The sequence below is a fragment of the Balearica regulorum genome, chromosome 6 (genome assembly GCF_011004875.1).
Source record: "Balearica regulorum gibbericeps isolate bBalReg1 chromosome 6, bBalReg1.pri, whole genome shotgun sequence".
Taxonomy (NCBI): Eukaryota; Metazoa; Chordata; class Aves; order Gruiformes; family Gruidae; genus Balearica; species Balearica regulorum.
In genome coordinates this window covers 22,424,465-22,449,764 of record NC_046189.1, presented here as the reverse complement: position 1 = coordinate 22,449,764, position 25,300 = coordinate 22,424,465, and the positions used below count along the sequence as shown (strand labels likewise).

The 25,300-nt window shown below is 36.8% G+C and overlaps 1 protein-coding gene across 2 annotated transcripts in view; it reads right to left on the bottom strand.

Annotated features, from left to right (window-relative positions):
* The window catches only part of LOC104629981 (sodium channel protein type 1 subunit alpha), a 98,409-nt gene extending 73,513 nt beyond the window's left edge, over window positions 1-24,896 (bottom strand). Inside the window, exon 1 of one of the 2 annotated variants that reach the window (XR_012836137.1) lies at window positions 24,398-24,896. The gene's annotated coding sequence lies outside the window, so the exon portion shown is untranslated. The remainder of the gene's footprint in view (window positions 1-24,397) is intronic. The other variant, XM_075756763.1, reaches the window with a different exon arrangement.
* Window positions 24,897-25,300: the final 404 nt, after the last annotated feature.

The window sequence follows — 25,300 nt, the reverse complement described above, 5'->3', positions numbered from 1 at the left end:
GGGACTATGCAACTTTTTATGACTCCCTGTAGCTCATATATAAAATTAAATTTAATTCTCATGAACAGTTTTATAAGGGAAACATGCATATTACCAGATTGATAATAGGATTCTCCCATACCTTTTTTCACCATCTTCTTGATGTTCCCTCTCGGCATGGATAATGCAGATCTGAGCACAAGGACTTGCTTGCCTTAGATTACTTGGACTTGTCTAACTATATTTATTTAATACATATTCATTTTAAATAAACGGTAGCTACATTAATACTGCAGACATCAGAATAGGGCACTGAGCTATAGATGAACTATCTGAAATACTGGAAGCAATCAAATAGTATGTACTTGGTCGAGTGAAAGTCTATGCTTTGCAGCTAGATATTTCCATTACCGAAGTTGATAGACAAGCAAGGTTATTGGCAACAGGGAAAGAGTCATGGAAGGGGAGTGATGAGGGCAGAGGATGACTATTTAGTTTGCCACAGAGTTGCTGATAGCCATGGGTAGCTATGTGATTTAGGACGGCACTTCAGCGTCCCAGCCTAGGCTGCCCGACAGCCAGAAAGCAGAACAGACAGATATAGGAAATATAGTTAATGTCTGTGATATCCACGCTGTTGTATAATTGCTTAGCTTACATCTCATTACATGAGTATCTATGCTAAACTCCATCAGCAGCTCCAGGGAATTCAAAGCCACATTTTCCATCAATCAGCAGAACTTTTACACTACCACAGGCAACAGACCATCTGATCTCTCTTTACAGTGGTCTGCCATCACTATGCAGGAATGAAATCAAGATTAATGGGATAGAAAGAAAGCCCATAAGAAAAGACAAACTTGGCATCTTAATGGTAAGCCTTCATTTGGGAAGGCAATCATGGCTTCTGATCCTTGCTCCTAGAGCTATTTCTCTATTATATCTAATAAATTCACTTGAGAAGAGTCAGCTGAAAATTGCCAGAGGTGTATCCATAGCTGAGAAGAAAAAATTTAGGAATACCTATGGGAAAAGAAGGTTTAGTTCTAGTTTTCACTCCCAATTAATTTCTTCAATGCAGGAAGAAAATACAAGCCTCGGTTTTGAAAAACAAAACAAAATAAAACAAGGCAGCCCTCCCCAAACAAAGTAACTAACCAGGCAAACCCCCATGCTGGGAAAACAAGAGTGCTCCCCTTGAACTCTCTGTACTAGGAGGTGTTGTCTGCTGCAGTCAAAGCAGACTTTTGTGTAGCTGCAGTCTTTTCCCCCCTTAATACCTGGATTCTTAGTTCTATCCTTGTTTCTTGGTTAGCGTAAATCAGAAGACAACATGATGTGGACATAGCATTTTATTCATCACTATTATATATATGCATGCATTGTTGAGATTGCTATTCTCATTACATTTTTAGATGTAACAAATGTATCTCTAAGCCAAAATACAGCTGCTATGCTTTGCTTTAGATTAAAAATCAGTAGCTTGCTTCTGCTTACTGCTTTGCTAGCTTAATTCCATTAGCTGCAACCAAGTCATTTCTGTTTTAGAAAGCTGAAAAAACAAAATTAGTTATGCATCTCCATAGAAAGAAAAAAATATTTTAATGGGACAAACCACAATGTATCCGCATTACTACTCCATCTGAGCAAATACATTTAATAGGTTAGAACTACTAGACTGCTACCAAGCTGAATGAATTCCATGCTTACTGTGTTCCCGCAGTGTATCTTGTGCAGCAAATGACTGCAGTAGAGAGTAGCAATCTTTCTGCCCTCTTTCATTTCATCAGAGCAGGACCCCCTTCTATGGGCAATCTACATTACTAATTCAAGATTAATTTTCTCAAGCAATGTCTGAAACATCTGTTTCCATTTACCTTAGCAAACATAATAGCACCCTTCTTCGGTTAAAAAAATAAACAAAGCAATGTAGGCTATGCAGTATAAATTATATAATGCTACCGATTCATTTTACATTAAGATAAAATTGAATTTAAGACAAGATTGAAATTCTGGTTTTGGCATATTAACACCCTTGGGAAACAAGAAATAAAAGCTGATGGAAAACAGATTTTTCCATACCTTGGAATGATATCAAATTTGCATAGCTAACAAACTCAAAGACATCTCCAAAAAAGTTACTAAATCATGACCTTTGTGGGTTGCTTAACGCCATTAACAGCATTCTGGTACTTGCTATCTCATTTGGTCAATAGAAGGGCTAGTCTGACATCATAACCAGAAGCCTTAAAGATGTAATGACAAAATTATCTACATTTTCAAAACTTTATGACAGTTTTGAAACAAGAAACAGTTGTTCTGACAGTTTTTGAAACAGTTTCTGACACAGGAAACCCAGACACCATATTAAGGGTAGAAGAGTTGAGTTTCAGCTTTCTCTAGTTAAATATTAGAAACAAGTATTCATACTTTATCCCCTTGCCTTCATTCACTGTGCACTCAAGACATGTTTCAGCACATGCTTGGGCATAGTGCAGAGAGGAGGCAGTAACAGCCGCACTGCCCTGTTTCAGAAGCAGAGTGTTATATACCGTTAGTGCAGTGCAGCACCCAAAGTGAGGGATGGGATCCATCTCAAAAACTGTCTTTGAAAGGAGGGATTGCTCAAGTAATGGGAGATGCTCAAACCACAAACTAATCCTGCAGTCTAGGAAGCACTATTGCCACTGCATGACTTCTGTATAGCTCCTGTGTTCATCACCCCCTTCTGCAGCTGCCAGCCTGTCTGAGGTTTTGTGAGTTGCAACAAATACATGGGCTACATGTGAATCAAGTGTTTGTCAAAACAATTTGTATGCTATATGGTAATGTCACGTAACATGTAACACGTGTAACATATAACACATGCTTGTAAACACATGGCATTTTTATTGCTGTTTATGTGGGCAAGGCAATATATCCTTCTGATCCTGCTAAGGCCTCGCATCTACGGTTCTCCCCAAATGTCCTTCTGCAGTTTTGTGATGAACTCATCAATGAGCAATTATTTTTACCAACAGTAAGAGGATTCTGCTATTTCTTAGTAGTTTTCAAGCTTTCAACTTATTAATAATTTGCTAATAATACATGAGCAATGGCTTATTACTAGGAGATGAACACTTTCTTTTTACAGTAGCATAATTAGTATCTGTTCTCACAGTACTAATACTTTATTTAACTTCATAAACTATTTTATATATAAAGATAGTTCTCAAAATGTCTTACAATGAATAAAAAAAGTCACATCACTGCTGTAAAGAAACTTCTTCCAAAACACAGACCTGGTAAAAAATAAACAAGTAAACAATTCTCACCTATTTCCTGATTAGTTTTGAATTGAACTAACAATGTTAGTCCAATGTAATTTTGGAAAGTTCTTGTTAAGTGGACAATTACGAGGCCACCATGTTTCAATCTTGTGTCCAGGCATGGCTAGACATGACAGTAGTCCTGAGACCTGACAGTGCTCAGATCCTGGTACCTTGGGCCCTAGAGGTAGTATAGTTGCACAGTTCCTTTATTCTGTTGAGTATTAGATAAAGTAATTGGCACTAACATCTGAGAATTATTGCTGCTAGTAATCAAGCAAGCAAGCACATTAGAGCTAGATTCTGTATCTCTCTCTGCCTTCTTTTGCAATTGAGGTGATGTACTCCCTTTAGGTTACACATGGCTTGGTAGGTCTCTCTGGCACATCTCCTAGGCAAAGACTATCTTTCCTACAAATAGCACCTATGGTTAAGCAGCTGTCCTAAAATCCCAGCATCAGTGCATATTCCCACACTCATCATGCCTTAACAGATTCATCCCAAAGCTTCATACTTCCCATGCTGGTGTGCAGCTCACCACTTAGAAAAGCAGCAGCTGAAGCATATGATTCAGAAAAGCAGCATTTGAAGCAAGCGACACAGAAGCTTTGCAGAAATTTTTGATACAGTTATGCTTTACTCTGAACAGAGTAAAAGAGATAAAACCAAAAGTAAAAATACCAAAACACTCCTCTGTTACTACTTCTCTGAATTTCCTAGTAACTCAGAATAATTTTGGGGGTTTGGTCTGAGTCATTAAAACTGTTTCTCACACAAGGCTTTTCTCAAAATGGTCAAAGAGAACCTCTTGCTTTCACTACTCCCACCTTCTGCATTGCATCAGGAGACCACCTGGTCATCCCCATCAGCTCATCAAAACCCATCCACTAATTTGCTGTTTAGTTATCATACCACTTAGTAGAATGAGCTTTCTTGGTCAGCTCCCATTCACAAACATACCAACTGTAATTCTGTGACTATTCTTAACTGTTTTACTGAAGTGATGCTAAGACCAAGACTAAAGGTCAGATTTGCTTTCTGCTTGCACTGTTTCCCTGTGGAGCAGCCTGAAAGCTGGCTGTGGGGTGACCCAGCTGGCAAGCCTGCAGCAAGAATTGCTAAAAATGAGTTAAGTCTAGATGACATTAAAAGATGTGTTGATTTCCCATGTGGATGTGTTGCAGGCCTATTTACCCATCCCATCCATCCATATCTGCCCTTGCAATATTCCACAGAGCTGACGCTGGGCATAGGTAAGGTCCTACATTCACTCTGAGAAGATGTCTAGGGATTTGCAAGAAGCCTGAATTCAGATTGATAGTCTTGGTGAGCACTAGCATCCACCTAGAGTTTCACAGAGATACTTCATAACTTGTAACACCATTTTGTATAGACGTGGAACATCTTAGCCCAGGGAGCATGAATTAAAACATAATATTGGTAGTTATTAGGATTTAGGCATAAAAAGAAGGAAGTATCTCAGAACGGTAAGCTGTAATGCATAATTCCAAATGATGAGTTGGATTTAAGAGATCCAGCTGAACTGGGCTTTGTATATAAAGGATTCCCCAGCCATTTCTCAAGATTTATTTCAGCAGCTTTTTTATTCTTATTTATTTTCTCCAGTGTTTAGCTTGTTTTCAGATCTAAGCTGGTCCTACATGATATTTTCAGTTGCATAAAGGGGAAAAAAAAAATCTTGAAAATTCCTAGAAGCAATGAAATAGTTTTTGCTATTAAATGGTTAACTACAAGCAGCAGCAACAGCATCTGCTGCCTCTGCCACACCCTTTGAGCAATGCCTTACTGTAAAAAGCTTTAGATTTGCAAAGAAAATCAGAGCCTGGGAATTAGTATTGCTGCAGATGCAGTGGCTTGAAAGCCACGGAATGAAGACTGTTAACCACACTGACTTTTATTTAAAAGCAAAGATTTCACCTTTTTTTTCTTTTGAGGTGCTGGTGAGTTTCCAGACATTTAATATTTTATATTCTAATCCTACAATAAATGTTCAGGATGTCAGTTTGATTTTTTGAAAATATAGGAATGTAAAGATATAATAAATAATCCAGTCAAAAGCTAGAAGTGATAAAATTATAGACTGTGAAATCTAGTGGTATTGGGATTTGGGAGTTTTTTGAAGTTTTTAATCCTATGGTTGGTCAAGAAGAAAAATTAGAGAAATATGCTTCTTTAAAATAAATAAGAATATATTATGTGCAGAGAGTTTAAATGTTTAGCAGCCCAGAACATTTAAAAATTAATGAACTTAATGCTATTAAGTGCACTGAGAAAACAGACAAAATGTATATTGCAGGTGACAACAAAGTTAAAAAACAGCAGAACTAAGGGAATATCACTGGATACCATATGATATTTAAAAACAGAAAACCAGTAATCAGAAATTTCTGAAATATAGCTTTATACTTAAAAATAGCATAAATGATAACAAATTTGGCAGCAACACACTCAGTCATTCAAATTCCAAGCCATTTCTAGTATTTTCCTGAAGAGCAGATCATCTACTAAAAAGCAAGTGACATTTACTTTATCAAATATAGTACTGAGCTATGTGGTTAAAAATATAATAGTAGTGCCCATTTAGTGATTATTTTGCAAAGAAACCATTCTCAAATGTAGGTCCAGAATATAAAAAGGAAAGAGGCTTGAGATCTGTAGTTCTTATAAATATAATTCAGTGCACATCAAATGTGCAGTTAAATTATGTTAATGAAGCTAATGAAGTAATAAAATATTTCATAATTTTAAAGACTTCTATCTTGAATTGAAACCAATAGATTTCGGTTTCGAAGGTCTCATCTGAATCTGTTCATGTGGATCCACATGTAAGAAGAGAACTCAAATAGGAGCAGCTACACGGTATAGTGAAGACCACAGCAAATAATGGCAGGTCTGAATAACAGCAAACCATGTGTCTTTCAGCCTCAGCTTTTCTGATGGGGAATTAAGAGTTCACCCATTTTAAAGGATTTGTGATTGGTGATTAAAATACTGTCAGCTATTCTCATTCAAAACCACACATTTGTCTTTTTAGTGACTGAAAGTACTCTTCCATTTGCGATTTGAACTGCTTCTTGCTGTTCTAAATTGTCATTTTTAATGTTGTAATAGAGGTTTAATTGTTTTGGAATGCTTTTTCTAAATAGCAATTTTTCGTTTATGGTAGTGAGTTATAATGTCTTCTGGTATTTTGGCACTGGGTGTCCAGGGCAATATCTTAAATAGTCTGAAGATAAATGATAAGATTAGTCATTTTTGTCCATAAGTCTTTACTCCACTAATAGCAGACCCAGTGTGAAAGCTAGTTCTAGACCTACTAGATGAGAAAAGCTTCAGCCAGTCAAACTCCCAGAGTCAGGTATTGATTTACAATACACCCAGCTGAGAAACAATGCAGAGAGGTATCCCTCAGCACGTCACTCTTCTCTGATCAATGCATCTGAAGACAGGGCACCATTTCCTACAATGGAAATAAGTGCACTACATAAATATAAGATTTTCCAGTTATGAAAAGCAAGTCTTTAGTATATGAACAATGAACATTGTCAGAGAAGAGATTGATGCAATGTGTAGGTCAAGTTTCTGAGGAACCAAAGGACATTTAAGTCTGAGGGAAACGTGCACAATTAAGAAGCTTAGATATGATCATGTTACATTGATTATGAGGCAAGGACAAATTGGGGACTTAATACTCACAAGTGGAAATGACATCAAACAAATCTTAATTTGTTTTAGAGGAAAAAGCATATGGAAAGTATAGATACAGAAGAATTTTCAAGGTTAGGAATTTTGACTAGGAGTTGATTTGTTATGCCTGTTTATGCAGTTTCTGTTATTTATTACTCTTAAAATTCTTGGGTTTCTCTATGATTTAAAATTGCATCAGGATGTATGATTGTAATGTAATAGTTGAACTCTTGATCCAATTGAAGCTGGCCTGAAAACAAGCTATTGACTTCATTCATGCAAGTTTTATTACCTAATTGATGTATTTGATTTATATCTTGAAGAAGAATTCTGATTTGTGCTAGGTAAAAATCTAATTTCATGTCAAACTCTTTTGTTTTACCTTAGAGACACATTAACCTGGAGGAATTCTCCCCTTTTCTTTCCTTTTACATACTGAAATTTTACCAGCTGAATTTCATATGTGCTGAAAAGGTGCAGTTTCTTTTTCTGAACATATTTTGATATTTCAGTTCTCTAGGACTAATGCATAAAAAAGAAATTTGAGAGAGATATATTTGTATTAATAAATTAATAAAAGTACTATTGCAAATCATGTAAATATATCATTCAATAATTACTTATTAAAAATTGTGTAGAGCGTTTACAAATTCATTATGATGGAGGTCCTCTTTTGTCACTTACAGTGCAAATTATCTCTCAGACTTTAAGTTGTGGGATGGCAAAATGCTTTTTACATTAGGACATGTAATGTCATACAACATATAATGTCATTGGAAATAATTGTTATAAAACATTGATTCTCAAAGTGGGAAAAGTTGAGGATGGGGGCAGGGATTTAGCCTGGGGAAAGCCATAAAAATAAGGCATGAAAAATGCATCAAAAATTTTGCTCTCTCTTCCTCTCTTCTTGTTTTTCTTGCTCAAACTTTTTTTCTTCCATGAAATCTTTTCACCTTTCTGGCAAGCACATGGGGGACTTAACATTGTCCTTAAGTAAACAGGTGCTAGGAGTGAGATGCGTGTTCCCTCCCTCCCTGTCTGCTTCAGTCTTCCCAGGCGGCCGGACTTGCTGGAAGCTGAGCGCTACGTGAGGAGTGTTTGGGGCTGGATAGGATCGGGGAGGGGTTTTCAGGTATGCAGTTGTGAAGTTAGGCTTTCTGCCAGGCTGGGTAGCGAGGGAGTTCTTGGATGAACTAAAGGTTGACTGCAGAAGCTTGGAGCAAGCCAAAGAGCAGGGAGAGGTGAATGTATCCAAATAATTCCAAAACCAAAAAAAAAAAGATCAAGATCAAAACTGTTACCACTGTAAAAGACAGTTAAAGACAGATGAGAGTGTAGACCATGAGGCATTTTTTTCAGTGAGAACACAACGATCTGATACATAACAGATGGCCAAAGCATAAGACTGCAAATAGGTATCTTACACAGCCTGTCCCCTTAGTCACTATGTCCCTTAAAAAGAATGGACATCAGTGAAAATATGCAATATATGACAGTATCAAATCTTAAGATGCCTGTTTTGAAATATGAGCACATAGATTTAGCAGCAGAAATATGAACTTTTAAAATTCTGTTTAATTTCACTACCTATTTCTCTCAGGCTACATCTCTAATACATTTGACAGTGAGCAGCTAAAACTGCATTCCGTCACAAGCTGCTCCTGAAGCAATATGAACCTGTCCATACTGTCTTTTCTAGGAAGTCCTTCTGGATTTGGAAGGCAGGTTGCTTGCAAATCTCCGAGTTTGCAGCAGCAAATATCTGAGCTTTTCCAGGAAGATGTCTCTCCTGAGTTACTTTTGGTTTTATGCCCTGAACAGCAGACAGCCAAGATGCGTTCACACTGCAGGTAAATGGGTTTACACACCTTTAAAGATCACCTTTTCAGAATAGCATCAGAGCTGTCCAAACCACATGGGCCCTGCTGAAAGCTATAGCTATTTTGGTCTCCCAGCTCCCTTCAGAAACATCCTATTTATCCTATACAGATTCCAATTGACTCAAGTTGTAATTATTTCAGACTTGCTTCCAGTGTCATTGCTGGTGCAAGTGTTTTCAATTTCTAGGTGGAGTGATTCATCCCAGCCTGAGTGCTTAACACAGCAGCTTGGCACATGAAAGCTAGCAACCAAGCCTAAGGGCTGCTGAGGTTAGTGGTGTCTGTACTACGAGCAGTCATGATAAATGCAATTCTTACATGTGTCAAATGTCCTCATCTAAGTTTTGGAGCCAGACTATGTCTAAATCTTACTGTACTTTCCCCCCCTCCCAATACGTTTCTAAGATACAGTCTTTCTTAACCATCCACAAGGTTATTACTGTCAAACAATCTCTGTTTTCCATCATGCTTACAAGAAAGCAAGTTTCTCTGGCATTACCAAATAAAACCTGCCCATATCCAGGGTGATTTTCTAATTAGTTGCTGAGGCTTTGTTTTCCTGCTGTATAAATTCTCAGAAAATAGATGGTTTCCTCTTTGCAGCCTTCCTTCATTATCTCAGGTTCCATTTTTTAGATGTTAACTCCATCGTTCAAATTTTCAATTTACATCAACATTGTGCTTTCAAAGAAGATTCCCAGTCACATTTAGGAGACACAAATATCTGCAAAACTCCCTCATTATCCTCCTTTTGACATCCTCTTTTTCAAGATGCCTTCCAAAACACTTCAGTGGTTAGGCCACTCAGCTACCAAAACTACTCCTTCTCCTTAAAGGTCGTCTTCCTCTCTGTGCTATCTGAGCATTTTTCCTTATACTTAGATTGTGTGCTAATTGGGGCAGTTATTCCCTTTCTCTCTGTGTTTGAATAGCATATACAGATTGGGGTCCTAGATTCCCTATAGGAACCCCTACCTGTTATAGGCAAACAAAAATATCTGTATCTATGCAAGGCAACAGGTAATGTTGGACGCAAACTGAAATAGAACAATTTGTGGGTAAGAATCTAGAATTTAAGAGGTGTTAAAGTTCAAAATTGTGCACTTTAGAGGAGTAATATGAAGGAATGCTTTCAGAACTAGAGCCTGACAGAGCCAGAAAGCAGGAAGTTTTTAAGAACAAAGTTCTTGAATCTTCCAGAAGTAAAAATACGCACTACAACACTGCAATATGGTATTTTAACTGAGATAACAGATCAAAGTTTCAAAAAAACCCCCAAAACTTTCTTGTTTTAATCCCCCAAAGCAGTTAATAATTATTGCTTTAGGAAAGCCACCTGAATTAGAAGCATTACACAGAGTAAAACAGACCTGCAGACCTCTAAAGACAGGGGGAAATTGCTTACTGTGTGGGCTTCAGAATAATGCTAATCACAGTTTCACTACCCACAGCCAGTATTTAGCCATCTTCACAATCCTTTCTCACATAACAGAGAGCAAATGGCTCATATTTCATATCTGGAATTTATCGGAACAGACAGCTAAAGGCATAAGCCATCCTTTTCCAACATGCTAAACAATCAACAATTCACACAAAAGTCAATGTGAAATTCTTGTCACTTTGTTTTGGGACATTAGATTTTTTGCCTAAGCACCTAAATATAAAAACTTAAATATACAAGCGTAGACCTACCTTATGAAATTTCAGCCTTATATCATAGTCAATCTTACTTTAATCACAGGAGAGAAAAAACCCCAAACTTTCAAAACCATGCGTTTCCTCCATTTGAGAATCCTAGAAAGCATATAACCCTGAGAAATAAATGTCACTGCTGAGATATCCATAGAAATATTATGTGCAAAGAGGTCAAAGAAAAAGGGAGATTATTACTATTAGACAGTTAAATAGTACTTAATGTACTGAAGACAGATCTGTTTTGTAACAGAGAAATAGCTTTTAAAAATAAAATTGAATGTTCACTACTCCCTTGCCTTTTTTAAAAATCAATTGATTCATATTTCCCCAGCTCTTTTTTTTTTTTTCTTTTTTATTTTTCCCCAAGAAACTCAATGCTAGCTATTGTCCAAGAATTAGGCATGCAGATATGAGAGGGGGTACTGTATCAGCTACTTTGCTTTCTCTTAACATGTCTCATAATTTATCATTCTCTACTCTTAGGCAGTATGCATTTTTGTTTCTCCCAGCAGAGCCATTAAATATTATTTAGTGCTGGTTCAGGATTAGTCTGAACTTAGACTTCACAGATGTACAGAAACCTGCCTTGAGGGGAAAGTGGAGGGCAAGTCTGAGGTCAATGCCCACAAGTGACTGACTCACAGCCAGCCTGTGTAGCAGCTAGGCAGCATGTAACCTAGAGTCAAAACTACCAGACATACTGTCTAAAAGATACGAGAATTTCTTTTACCAGGCTGCAGCTCTAGAACTCCTGTAAATTGTAAGAATCCTTGGGATTGACATTGCACATAACAACTATCAACTAAAAAAAACCAAAAAGGCAACAAGCTAAGCTGCTTAGCTGTTGCTCATTTTCAACTCATTGTAGTGATAACCTAAGCAAATGTGGTTGGTAGCAAACCAAAGGAGACAATGGTTCTTTCTAGGTTGGACTGAAGTTTGTGGGTGAAACAAAATGGTAGCACCACTGCTACTAGTGTTGCAAAAAAATTTTTCAAAAAAATAATTCCAAAATAAAAACCTAAATATATTATTTGAATAAAAGTAATCTTCAACTGGAATTCTACTTAAAAAGTACTCAAAGTAATTAAGATTTTTTTTTTTCTAATCTCATTGCACATGTATATCAAAAAAGCTGTAAAATTCTGTCTATGTCCCACTCATAAAATATGACAATGGTTTCACTTCAGAGCAGGTACAGTCCTCATACCTGGTGATGTAAACCTGTGTCTATATTAGCATTTCCAAATTTCCTATTTATATTTCTATTAATAGAAATATTTTATAATTTTATATACTTAATATATATTTTATATATTTCTATTCTCATTTTTTGTATTTTGGTGCATAGTTGCTCCTTAGTACAGATGAATAGGCTAGTGACATCCTCCGCCCTGCACTCCTAGGATGTGGTTTTGTATTACAGAATCACAGACTCACAGACAGGCTGAGGTGGAAAGGCACCGCTGGAGATTGGGTTTTGTGTTAGAATAAAGATAATTTGAAAAATTTTCTCACACCTTTCTATCCCAGGTAGGTGTAAATTCTGTTTCTATAAAATGTTACAGGCAGCTTTATATTTGCTCATCAAAAAACTTTTATTCACATCGTTGCTATGGTTAACCAGTAAAGCCTATTTAATCTAAAAAAACACTAAGAAATTAAATAACATTTTATTTTAGACATATTTTCTGTTCTTTCTAGATATAATTGAAGTGTTGCAGAGTGTATATACTGTAGAATAAATGTTTTGAGGTGATGCTTATCTACTTTAAGAACATCCTAATGAAGATAGCTTTTAGGACGTCTATTTTGGACCCTGTATAATTTATGGTATACTTTTCTTTAAGTCTGTTGTACCTCAGATATCTACTTCTTTTCGTAGACTCACAGAAAAATTGGGTTGGAAACAATGATCAGAGGTCACCTAGTTCATCTCCCTGCCCAAGGCAAGATCTTTATGCCTAATTCCCAACAGATGTTTCATCTAACCTCTTCCTACAGACCTTCATAACGAATTTCACAGATTCCTCTGACACTCTATTGCAGCTCTTCACTATCCTCTCTATTAAAAAGTCCCTCTCCTTATCTCATCTGGATGAGCCCATTTCTTCAGTCTTCACTTCCTGTCCCACCCATTATGGACATAAAGAACAGAATTCATCTCCAGTATTCAGCTTCTAATGATCCACCAGCCCCTTCCTTCCTGTTTTCATCTGTAGACCTACTCCAGGAATACTGCAAAGCTACTGAAAGAGCCCTGCTGAGACATTCCTAGGAGGAACATCTATCATCTGCCTCAGAAATATCTCAGTCATTATTTCCTCTTGGCAAATAAATTCAGCAATAATTTGAAACAAAATGGTTAGACACTTTAAATCATTAAAGAAAATGAAAGATCTTGCTCTGAAGGAAACACCATTAAAAAGTAAATAGAAAATGGGGTCCAGGGAGGGATGAGAGGATGGAAATATTGCAGGCAAATACATCTGGAACACAGTCAAGTCATTGGCTTAAAATGCACTTAAATAACCAAGCATTTGAAAGCTTCCTTCAGATACATTACTTCAGTTAAAAAATACTGTAGTTGCTGCTTAGTTTTGTCATCTTTGACCAATACCACTATTAAACAAAGCTTATTTGAGTCACACAGGCCTCTACATTTATTCATAATTTTTTCATTCTGACCTTGACAGGATTTGGGGCTTTATTTTTTTTGTTGTTTTATTTTATCAGGAGGATGATCTTCAGTTTTGAATTGTATTATGAAGTAATTTTAAAAAGTCAATGTTGAAAGCAAAGTAGAGAATCTATTTAAGGAGTAGGAGAAGGATGAAAAAGATTGATCTGCATGTTTACAAGGTACTGAAATAAATTACCAAGATAGAGGGCATGAGATGGGATAAAGCTTGAAAGAACAAACTGAGCTGGATATTTCTGAGAACAAAAATAGAGGAGATATGCCCTTTTTTTTTTCTGAGAGACTTGTGAAAAAAGAGGAAATGAATAAAAAGAAGGATGGAAACACTTTAAAATAGAGCACTGGAAAGATGGTGAGAGATGCACTACATACTGCTGAGACAGAAAGCAATGGAAACTTGCGTTCAGAAAAAGCAAAGTGATGAGAATTTCCTAGCACAAAGAAGGAGAGCGAGCTTCAGGGGCTGATAAATGCAAACAATAAATAGCATAGTGGCTGAGTCAGAAATGTGTTTTTTCAAGTGATATTTAATATGGCAGGGAAGGGTACTACCCAGAATTTTGGTAATAAGTGCGAAATAAAATCAATTATTTTTGACAGAGCTAAATATCACGTTAGAAGAGCGTGAAAGGAGGCCTGGAACCACACACACTGGTGGAAATGGAACAGACAGAAATGATGACACACTAATCAGTAAAAACAGGAAGCCTGAAAACACTGAACACCCATGTATTCAGTAAGACTTCACAGTGATTCTTTAAATAAATCTTACCGTTATTGAATAAAGAGAGATAAATGCATTTTACAGAAATTGGACTAACTCCACTATGGAAAGGGTCATGATTTCTGAGTCTACATTTGTCATTTAACTAATTACTTCTCCCACACCAAAATTTCAGTTGTTTCCATCAAAATTTTATATGTTTTCATGGATAGGAATCTACAAAGAATAAACCTACAACTAGAAAAATGGAAGTAGCATGTGCCAGAACTACTGAGCATTGGAAAAAACATTTGGAGAACTTGGATGATAGTCCTCATCTCCCTACAATATTAGGTTCAGTTAGAAGCATCAGTTGTAGCTTTTAATGGTTAAAATTTACTTAAAGGTTCCTTTTCTTTCCATTTTAGAATATTTCAGCTTTATGATTTTTTCCTCTTTGAGCAATTTGATCTCTTAAGTGCTCTAAAACATTATGCTAAAAAAAGTCTAATGGTATTCCTTATCTAGTATGTCTTACTGATGGCATAACATTGTTTTTCTCAGTTTACAAGTGTGAATATATGTTGTTCAATTTTTAATTTAGTTTGTCTTCTGCTGTATTTGTTTTGGCATCAACAGAAAGTCTACAGGCCAAATACAGGACTCTTACTCTTGTGGAATCCCACTGCCTCCCATATATCAGCTGCCTTCAATGGAGAAAAAGAAGGTAGAATATGTTCCTGCTATTGGAAGAGAATCAACAAATCTCTTTGTGATGTTTAGCCCAAAAGACCCAACATGCTTTCCCACAGGTGAGTTAGTACTGGAGTTGAGAAAATTAATAAGATGAAAGAAAAAACATTTATCCAGAAGACCATCACAGTTGTAAACACATACACACACAAATTAGAGCAAGCGTTCTGCTCCTTTTCGAAAGAAATTTGCAAAGAAGTACCCACTTCTCCCGGTAACTGCCAGAATCTTTCTCATAACCAAGAGCAGAAAAACTGTCACGCTTCTTTAATCTCAGTTCTTCAATTTAAGGTAGCCAAAAACCATAGAGAAGGATCAGTAAAATACCATTTAAGAGACAAAATCCAATGATAAGCTTTGTGGTTTTGTCAACTAAATAGATCTGCTTCTGTCATTAATGTACAAAACTTTTACAGTAGAAGTCACATGTTTGAAGGATCTGGTGTGATATGGATAGTAGCAGTGATGCCATCCTTAAAAGTTAACAATCAGCTATCCTTTAAAGTGCTTGGCATTGGAATAGTACCTTGAAGAGTGATATTCTTAGACATTCTAAAGGTTTTCTAGTTCAAGGCCATCTTCTTTTTAAAAAAAGAAATAATCTGTCATTCATTTTAGCTTCCCAACTATCTCAGTTGTTGACATTTACAACTTCTGAAATTTCAAAGCAAGTTTAAGTTATAATATGACAATTTCAATGTAGATTTCAGTGATCAATAATAAAGTACCGTTGCCCTGATACAGTGTTTCAAACAGCTGATGGGATATATGATTCCATGATATACATTCATCTATATAATTTTCCTGTAAATCACTATGGTCAGACTTCTAAAATTATTTCTCTCTGGTACAAGAAGGTACTATGCAAATTGCTTTTTTTCCCCTAGAATTTCCCTAGAATTGTACTGATTATACTATGCCTTATACAATAAAAACTTGACATCCCTTGAGGCAGGCTAAAGGTCTTACTTCCCCCCCCCCATCACTAATACTTTCTTTAAAATAATGAAAACTTTCTGTGACTACCTGGCAAACTGAAGAAAAGCTTAAGGCTGCCTGTCTCTAACTTGCTTTCTTGTGTCTAAATACTTCAGCAAATATTCAAGATCACACAAACCACGCTCAACAGAATAAACTAACAGGGTGTCAGTCTTGACAGCAATCATCCTATTATTGTTTCACATTAGATTCTCGGAGTCATTTTTATGACAGTCTTTGTTGCCTTGTACTTTATAACACATTGGTCAAGCCTAAAAAACGCAATAGGAAACTAGGTGCACTTCAAGAATGCAACACTAACATCAGCCAGTATAGCTCAGGAGTTTGATGCCATAACCACAAAATAAGCATTTCTGGAATAAGTACAATCGAACAAGTTTTCAGCAGTGACAGAAAACACCAATCTATTTTCAGCTACAGCAGAATGAGTGACAACTTTTTCAAAGTGGGAATGAAGGGTGAGTGGGTTGAACAGACAGCCCAATCCCAGGTAAATTAGTTCAGTGGGAGTCTTTTAAACACATACCTCAGACAAGCAGCAGAGGAGAAATCCATTTTAGAATAGACGCTGAAAGAGCTTGTTGTTCACCTGGCAAATTTCTTGTGCTGTTTGAAAAAGCAAGACGGTTCAGATTATGAACCGAGATACATCTACAGCATTACAACCAGTCCTGATCAGTATGTAAATGAAAGCAAGAGCTTCTAGCAGTGTAGTTGATCCAAAAGACTAAGGCCAGGGGGGAGACAGAGAGAAAAAAGAGGAGGGACCCCTTTCGTCCTTCGGCAAACCTCAAACATTTGTGTAAAGCATTTAGCCTTAAAGCAGAGCTTCTGTATGGGAAGGAAAACTGTACACTCCTGCAATGCTACAACTTTGACTAAACCATTGCTTGCTTTAACTCTTAATATGTTTCCCGTGTGAAGGAACAACGTGACCTCTGTTAACTTCTAAACAGTTCAGGGGAAAAATCTTGAATAATAATTTAAACACCACCCCCCCAACAAACTGGCAAACACCCAAAAATTTATGGCCAGTGAAATCCATCTTGTAACAAAATGCTGTGCTGTCAAAAAGACCCGACTGCAGCTTTAGAAACATTTTTGAAAACACCAAAATTGTATTTTCTCCTTAATTGTATGATTAACAATAACTGCAAATCAAGCATTCAGAAATGATTTAAAAAAAGAAAAAAGAAGGGGGGGACCCCATGCCAACAGCTAGCAAATTAACTAATGTCTAGGATTTAACATCTTGCTGGCTTACCTGATAAAACATGATTTTCAAATGTATTATGAGGAAAAACAAAAATAAACCCCAAGAGACAGTGATGATGAAATGCTTGAAATGCTCTCTAATAAACTTGTTCTGATTCCGAGTTCCAAAAGATTACAAAGTATTTATAAATTGCTGCATTCTCATTGGGAAGGGGAAAAAAAAAAGAAAAAAAAAAAAAACAAAAAACCTCTGCAGTATCCTCTGCTTCATTCTTGGCTTCCTGTTCTGAGGCTCACTCTATGGTACCTAATACAAATCAGCAAATAGCGGGGGGGGGGGGAAGACAGGGGATGGGAGGAGGAGGAAGAGAGACAGAGAGGAGGGTGAAGAAAGAAACAAAGCGGGGGGTGGGGTGGGTGGGAAGACACTGAGCCATCACTTTAAAGGACAGCCCCATCTACTGGCAAAAGAAATGAACCGGCTGTAAAAGATCGCTTTTTAAAAGATTTTCTGACTCAAACGAGTCTGAAAATCTGCGGCCCCATGTTTCTTCAGCAAGGAACAAAGGGCAGGGGTTGCGCTGAGAAATAGATCTCCTTATCCAGTGTCAAACGAGTAAAAGTTTTCATTAATTTTCATTCCTTTTCTGTTAATTATTTGTCTGTGAAACTTGAGAAGGAAATAGTTTGGGTAAGAGCGGTCTGTTACTGAAAGCACCAGAAACCTTTCCATGTCAGCCCCTGGCATGCCACAACTAAATGCTACCTGTCCTCTCTCGTTGTACACCTCGCCACTGAGCAGTGGTGGTAGATTCAACATCTTCAGTCATGGGTTCAATCAAGAAAAAAAAAAAACCCACCAAAAAAAAAAAAAAAAAGTTCCTGTGCCAGAGTCATATGACGTGCCCATCTATTACAGACTGCATTGCCAATCACGCAGCCTGGTGCACAACTGCCACGTCAGATCTATACATTCCCATGCATTCAGATGACAGCTGCGCAGCCAAATCTGGAACCTTGACAAAAAATGCTCCTTTTTAAAATTCAGACTGCTAAGTAACAGTAACTGCTAATACAAGAAACTCCAGCTGCATTGGATCAGCCTCAGTTTGAGCTAAATCAGACAGCATTATACAGTTCTCATTTTGCTTTCCTGACCAAAAAAAAAAACAAAAAACCCACAAAAGTGGAACTGGGATGGCCATCAACAAACACCCCCTCGTGTTTCAGCCATGTTGGGGAGGTGGGTGCAGTGTGGTAGGAAAGGAAGGGGGCAGTGACTAAGGTGGGAGGTGCATAGAAGAAGGGCCAAAAATAATATTGCATTTCTTTCATTGTGTAATACAATTTTGGCATGTAAAGATAGAAGAAAATAAACCTAATTAATACCTGTATGCAATAAGGCTATCATCTGTGATATGCCAGATACTTAACACAACCTCTGCTTCAGTAACCCTGGGCAGCTATTATGAATTTGATCTCCTAGAGTCAATTCCAATATTGTTCTGATATGTTCTTTTTAAAATATTTTTACATCATGAGGTTTTGACTGCTTAAATTTTGCTTGAATCCAAGCTGTCTGAAACCAAATTTCTCTGCCTCCCAGTGGTGGTCTGACATGCTTGGCCCTTCACAACAAGCAGTTGGAATCTCTCAGTATAATATCTCATTTTCAAGCATTTATGAATACAGAATGTTACGAACAATTGTTCTAACAGTGAAATCTAATCTCGTAAAATTTTAAATATTTTCTCTGCAAATATTACAGTGATTAAAAGAACATAGCAAGCAACCTTATCACACTAAGTATTTAGTTAAAACACACCATAATATATCCAAATACTAATACTCAAATGATGACATAAAAAGTGCAAGATGAAGCTGGATACAACCATGCAACCTGTCTCCTTTGAATGTGCCTGGACACTGATTTAGAAAGACTTCATGTGCTTTCACGTTTCACTGCTGCCATGATCACCAGTTTTGAATCTAGCTTTTCTGCTGGTACTACTGGTAGGCTGCGAAATAGCTCAGGCAGCTCCCCACTACCCAAATGCAGTTCAATTCTATGACCTTGAGGTAAAGATCTACAAACCGCTATCTTATTATTATCAGCTGGTAACACACTCTTCAATTGTTTAAATTCTTTTTTAGGTATAATTGCAAAAGCAGAGTTATCTTTTTTCCATACATTTGCAAAGTTCTTGGGGATCATGAAGAGCATTTGCAGGTGACAAATTACTTTGTAGGGCTGGTAACACCTCTGGCTCAGAATCATCCTTAAAATTTTAAATACTAAACAGATGTTCAGGTAGTATTGCTGATGTCAAATTGATCATTCTCAGAAATCTTTCTGTTCATGGAGGATGTTTCTGGAAATCATGAATTGCCTGGTGTTTATAAATACAGATTTATCTCTAGGTTAAATGTTTACTCCTCATCTTGAAGTTTTAATAAGAGTTCTTCCTGTCTTTGCTACAGTCTGGGCATGTTTGACATTTTACAGGCATAGCTCCTTTAAAATATTCATTTTGAAATGAAATAAACAGTACAAAACAAGGAATCTGGATACCTTAAACAATAAACACTGGGTAGTAAAAATCTTTGAGATACCTCAGGTGCCTAAAGTTTTAGTCCTGAACATAACACTGAACACACTAAATTTCCCTCCAGCTTAAACGTAATTTTAATGTATTATGAAAGTATACAGCTTTCATAAGTCCTAAACAGTCCTCCTTTAAGCATCAGTAGAGGTACAGCATAGGATGCTTAATATGACCACTGTATCATTAACAGAATACTGAAAGCTTTTTTTTTAAGCACCATTTCTCATGGCTCAGATTTCACTGGTGGTATAGGAAAATTGATAGGGTTTGTGGTTATCTTAACAAGTTCCTTTGGTGGTTCCTTGAACCAGACTGTCATCTGATATAGGGTCCGAGAGAGAAGACTTTATCAACACAATAGCAACTTCCTTCCAACTGCTAAAGAGCTAAATCCCTTGAATTCTTGTATTTTTAATGTTTTAAACATATACATTGCACCACAATTGCAGAAAACAGAAAATGTATAGATTTCTCAATCACAGCTGCTCCAACTCTAAGATAAATGGAAAATTAGTAAATAAAACATGGTATGTCCTCTCCCCCAAATAATCCAACTTGCCTTTTTTACTGTCTCTAAACAAACAGGACACTGCTAATAGCTAGTAAAATAATTTTCAAAACCAAGCAAGTCTAGGATACTCATTGCATTTACTTTCAAAATTTTTGACCACTTCTTCCCGCAGGTATGGTGATAACTTCTCCCATTCTGAGTGCCCAAGGAGCAATCATCTGAATGGGCATGGGCTGAAGCAACCATCCAACTTCCAAAGGAGAGTACCTCCATGCCCTGCACAGCAGGGAAACAGTTGCCAGGCAAACTTCCATTGCAGCCTTGAGGTTGCAATCTTGCAGATTTCAGATTCTGCAGACCTGGTAACTTTGCATTAATGGAGATTTGTGGTTCACTTGCCCTCAATACACATTTTGACCAGTCCTACTCTTGGCTCTGCCTCAGGAATTACTGTGCAAATGTTCAAGAGCACTGGTGAAGAACAGCCCAGTAAGTTTTTGGCTCAAGTGCTACAAACTGCCCACCCTTAGTGATCACCAGACACTGGGAGATTCTGGTTTTCTTCTGCACGTGAAAGGATTCATCTGGAAGTCCTTCTCTGGTGATTCTCTGCAGCACAGTTCACTTTCTGAAAGGGACCTATAATGAACGCCAGCTGAAGGAAAAGACAATGTAGTTCTTTTTGTCACTAACCTGTTCCAGCATTTAGGCTGCAAACATTATAGTTAACTTTTATATGCTTAGTTGTTCAGCCATGGCAGTAAACCATGCAAGCATCAATGCAGAAAAGTGTGTTCTACATTCACAATTAATAAAGTGTTAAGAGCAATATATAGATTTTTTTTTTTTTAATGACAGTATCTTAGGTACATTTTATTTATCAAAATATTAAGAATTCTCCCTTGATTCTTTACAGTATCTCTTTCTAGTGTTCTAGGAATTAATTCAGCAAATTGCAGTGAGTGTGGAAAACAGGTAACAGAGTAATTAATCTAGTATGTAGGGAATGAGCCATCCAAGATCCTCCATGGACAAGCAGGTGATAATCCAGGGGGCTTTTTTTCTTTCTCAACTTGTGAACCAATTGTACTGCAGTTACAGAAGAGCTATACAAGCAGTTAAAGTGGAGAAACATAATCATGGAAAACCAGGACCTGGAAAAATTACATGGACTGTAGCAACACAGAACAGAATATTGCATCCAACCAGTTTCAATGGAAAGTGAGGAAAACCTCTGAATAAAAACTTTTTGCACAAGAAACAGAGTACGTCTGCCAGCTTCTGAACAGGTATCTACAGAATAGATACAGTCCATTTCTACAGAAACAGATTTTTGTCACATTGTCATGTTTTTGTGTGCTAGATGCAAATGTTGGCAGTTCTGAACAGCCAAAGATCTGCATTTGTGAGAGCCCATACTTACCTAGAAAGCTTGTGAATTATACTATTACAGTCTTACATTTAGATGTGACATGAGATAAACTAAAGCACAGATCTTTGTAGTCTTTCTTTTACAATTCAGGACTAATTTAGCATATGATTGTCATCACAATATATCTCTCAACTACTCAAAATGAGCATATAAAATACGAAATATAAATATCTTTACAGAAACTAATAGTCTAATGTATACTCCTCTACTTTGCTTACACTATGGATTACAAAAACTAGTTTCACCATTGTTTATGCTAAACATATTATTCTAAAATAATTTAACTCACACACTTTCTTATTGTTTCCATGCTCCTCAGTTTTAGTGACGTTTCCATGGCTATGAAGAGCTCAGAAGTTCCCTTGCAGGACAGAAAACTCTAGTACTGTGCAGAAAAGCAAAAAGTTTATCAGAAACTCAAGCTGCATATTGTGATGTGAGGGAATATGCAGAATATTGAAAGCAAGCTACTGATGTAGCCATGGATTGGACAATTCCAGTAAACCACAGGAAAATACCAGGAGCACACACTGACCACTCATGGTCCATAACCTGCATTGTAGTGGGTTCAAAACATACCTTACAGCTCAAATTCAATTTCTCAGACCCAAAGTGATATACCAGAATATGGGATATATAAATACACATAGGAAACAACATTTTCTAGCACTTTGTATCCTACTGAAGCATCTGCAGCTTGCTATGCTGAGAAGTACTGTGCATATTCTGCTCTGAACCATGGTGGAAAAAATAAAAATAACACTTCCAGAAAAACACCATACATTTAAAGACAATGTCTTTTTTTTTTCTCTTCTAATTGAATAGATAGGTTATTAATACTCCTTAAGCCTGTAAGAAAATACCTGAAGCACCCACACTTGAAAGGGGATGGAACACAGTGTACTCATATATAATAGCGTAACTATTTTAGAACACTTCAGGCAGCAAGAAACAAAGAATCTGAGGTACATCATTACAATAAAGCATGGTATGTAGCAGTTTTGTTGTAAGCTCCTATGCTATTATTTTAAGAGTTTGTTTGCAAGACACACTTCTGTATTTTGAAGTATAAAATGGTATCTATAAAATATTATACAATGTAATATACTGCATTGCAACAGAGGTGTTTTCAATATGCCAAAAATGAGCTACATTTTCTTGAACCTAACTTCTTTCACAATGTAATTAATAAAGGCACCAGCCTGGTATTTCTACTAAATCGTAGCATAGATCTACATGACTGTCATTAAAAAAAAAGTCATTTAGAAACTGGTAAGGTAAGACCATGGTGAAGAGGCAATTGACTGCTTGGCAGTTCTTTTCCAGAGAAAGAGAGCTTTTAAAGATGATAAGATAATGATAAAACAATTCACCTCACTTACAAATAAGTGTTCAAATTAAATTCTATCAGTTATTTCTAGAACAGTGTGAAGAACCACTAGTTTCTGCGGGTGGGGGTGGGAGGGAGGAAGGGAGGAGGGAACACATTTAAAGGACTTCCACTCTTCCCATCAAAATTAACTTTAATCTGATAATAGTAGATAATCTTATTTTAATATTCAATCTTATTTTGATTTAAGAAAGAGACTTTGGTATCTATTCTTAGAGTGAGCAGTTACTTATTAGACATGAAAATTCTGTGAATGCCATATTGCCAAGAGACAAAATTTTGCATTTTTAATTTTCTGTTTTGACACTCATGAACATAATTCAATACAAACATCACTATTTATAAGTTAATATATTAAATGAAATCTTGCTAGTAAGTTGTTAAATATAACTCATTGATACAATGCTGACCAAAGTTCTCTCAGGTATTTTTACTATAAATTCCCATATATTTTGGAATTCATTAACGTATCTTAAATTTATATTATTGAATTTTTACCAATTGCTAACTGCCATGAAGCAGATGCTACAGTACCACGAAAGAAAAAAGTTGCTGTCCAAGGTACTGTATGGAAACACAAGGTTTTTAATTAATCTATCGAATTCATTAAAAATATGTTCAAATTCATTATATAGTAATTGTCCCTAGCAAGCAAGCTAGCCTTGTGGAAATTCCCTACATGATACTGCAGTATCAGTGTTAATGCTGCTACTTTCCAGGGCCTCTTCTGCTGCATTCCAGTATAATCAGATGTACCAGCACCTGACAATACTCAGTATGTATAATTCATTTCAGGACAAACTCATTCTATGTTTTGTTACAGATTGATTTTCAGCAGGGTGTAAATACAAAAAAATTCTTTGAATTCTACATAGTGCATGAAAAAAAAGCTACCCTCTAATATAAATCTAGCTAACATGTACTGTTCTGGCATTCTGCAGAGCAGTCACTAAATGTAATTTTATCTGCAGTATTCACCTTACATATTTCAGAAGCACATAGATGTATGCATTCATGCAGTAAATAGCAAACAGCATCCTGGATTTAATTGTTACTTCAAAAAATAACCTAAGAGTGCAATACAATTAAATACTTCTCTTTTTTTACATTTTGTTTTGTTTACTAAAGGAAGCATATTTGTAATTTTCAAGGCTAAAACAATGCAACAGCCAGGAACTGCAGTAAACCTCTCAGAGCTAATAGCTATATCCAGTAATGCTTTCCCACACTACCTTCAAGCAAATGGATTTCATTTACTGCTTAATCAGTCAAATTAACAATAATCCCCATATGGTTAGAAAAGATGTTTGTTAAACAAACCCAATTTATGATTTATTCATTTGTAAAGTGTCTTAAAGCTGAGATGCCTAGAAGAACTACTACTCTGTTAATTCAATCATGCTGACAGAGCTGGTTTCACCTAGCAAATTGCCTCTGCAATTCACAGCATGGCTGACAGCTATCTGCATAGAAAAATAGCACAGTAACCATTTAAATCATGCAAAAACATTTACCCGAGAAGATGTAGCAAAGATCAGGATCCAGTTTCCAGACCCCATGAAGCACGAAGCTGAGGGAGCAATCCACTAGCTTGCTCAGGCCAGCAGTGTCTCTCCTACACTTGACCTAGACTGCCTTACATAATGAGGAATCAGTGCTGTATCCTGCGTGGAGGAGCAAGCTGAATGTCATCACTGCCAGAAGTAGGGAGAACTGGCAGCAGGCAGGCTGGTAGTTAGCATGGAGATCACGAAGTCTGCTTTCCCTGAGTGTTCTGGGAGAAAACACAAGAACAGCTCAGAAATGCTGGTGTCATTCCTCCCCTGGAATGAATGACCGGAAGGAGCGAGGGTGTTACAAACGTGAGGCAGACAGCAAGTGCTAAAGCTGCATCTGTACCTGCTATCAAGGTAAGAGAATCCCTGCGACACTGTGTCTAGAGGACTGCATAGCTACAGCTAACAGGAGAGCAACAGCAAGGCAAAGTAAGGAAGGAGACAGATAGACTGCTGCTGCATACCTTTGTCTATATATTACTCATTGTGGTGAGTAGAAGAAAAGCAATGGTATAAGATAAAATAGTGGATTAATTTACAAAGGGAAGTGCTATTCCCTTAAATCTTACTGCATGCAAGTTAGTTTCTGGAATAACCATGTTACCTGTTTTACCTGGTGTTACAGAGGTTAAAGTGCTTGTATTACAGAGATTCTGATATTTTCAGGAAAATGATGGGTAAGATACATGCCTGGTTGTGGATGTTTACAGTCATTTCTGATATTTCTTTGCTATTTTATGAGGAGAAGCTTTGGGATATCTCTTAGTTTATTGTTGTTTGGGTCATATAAGTACTTCCTCTGTGGAAGGCACAAGAGGAGAAACAAGTATCCAGGATTAGCCAGCAGCCAGAAACCTACAC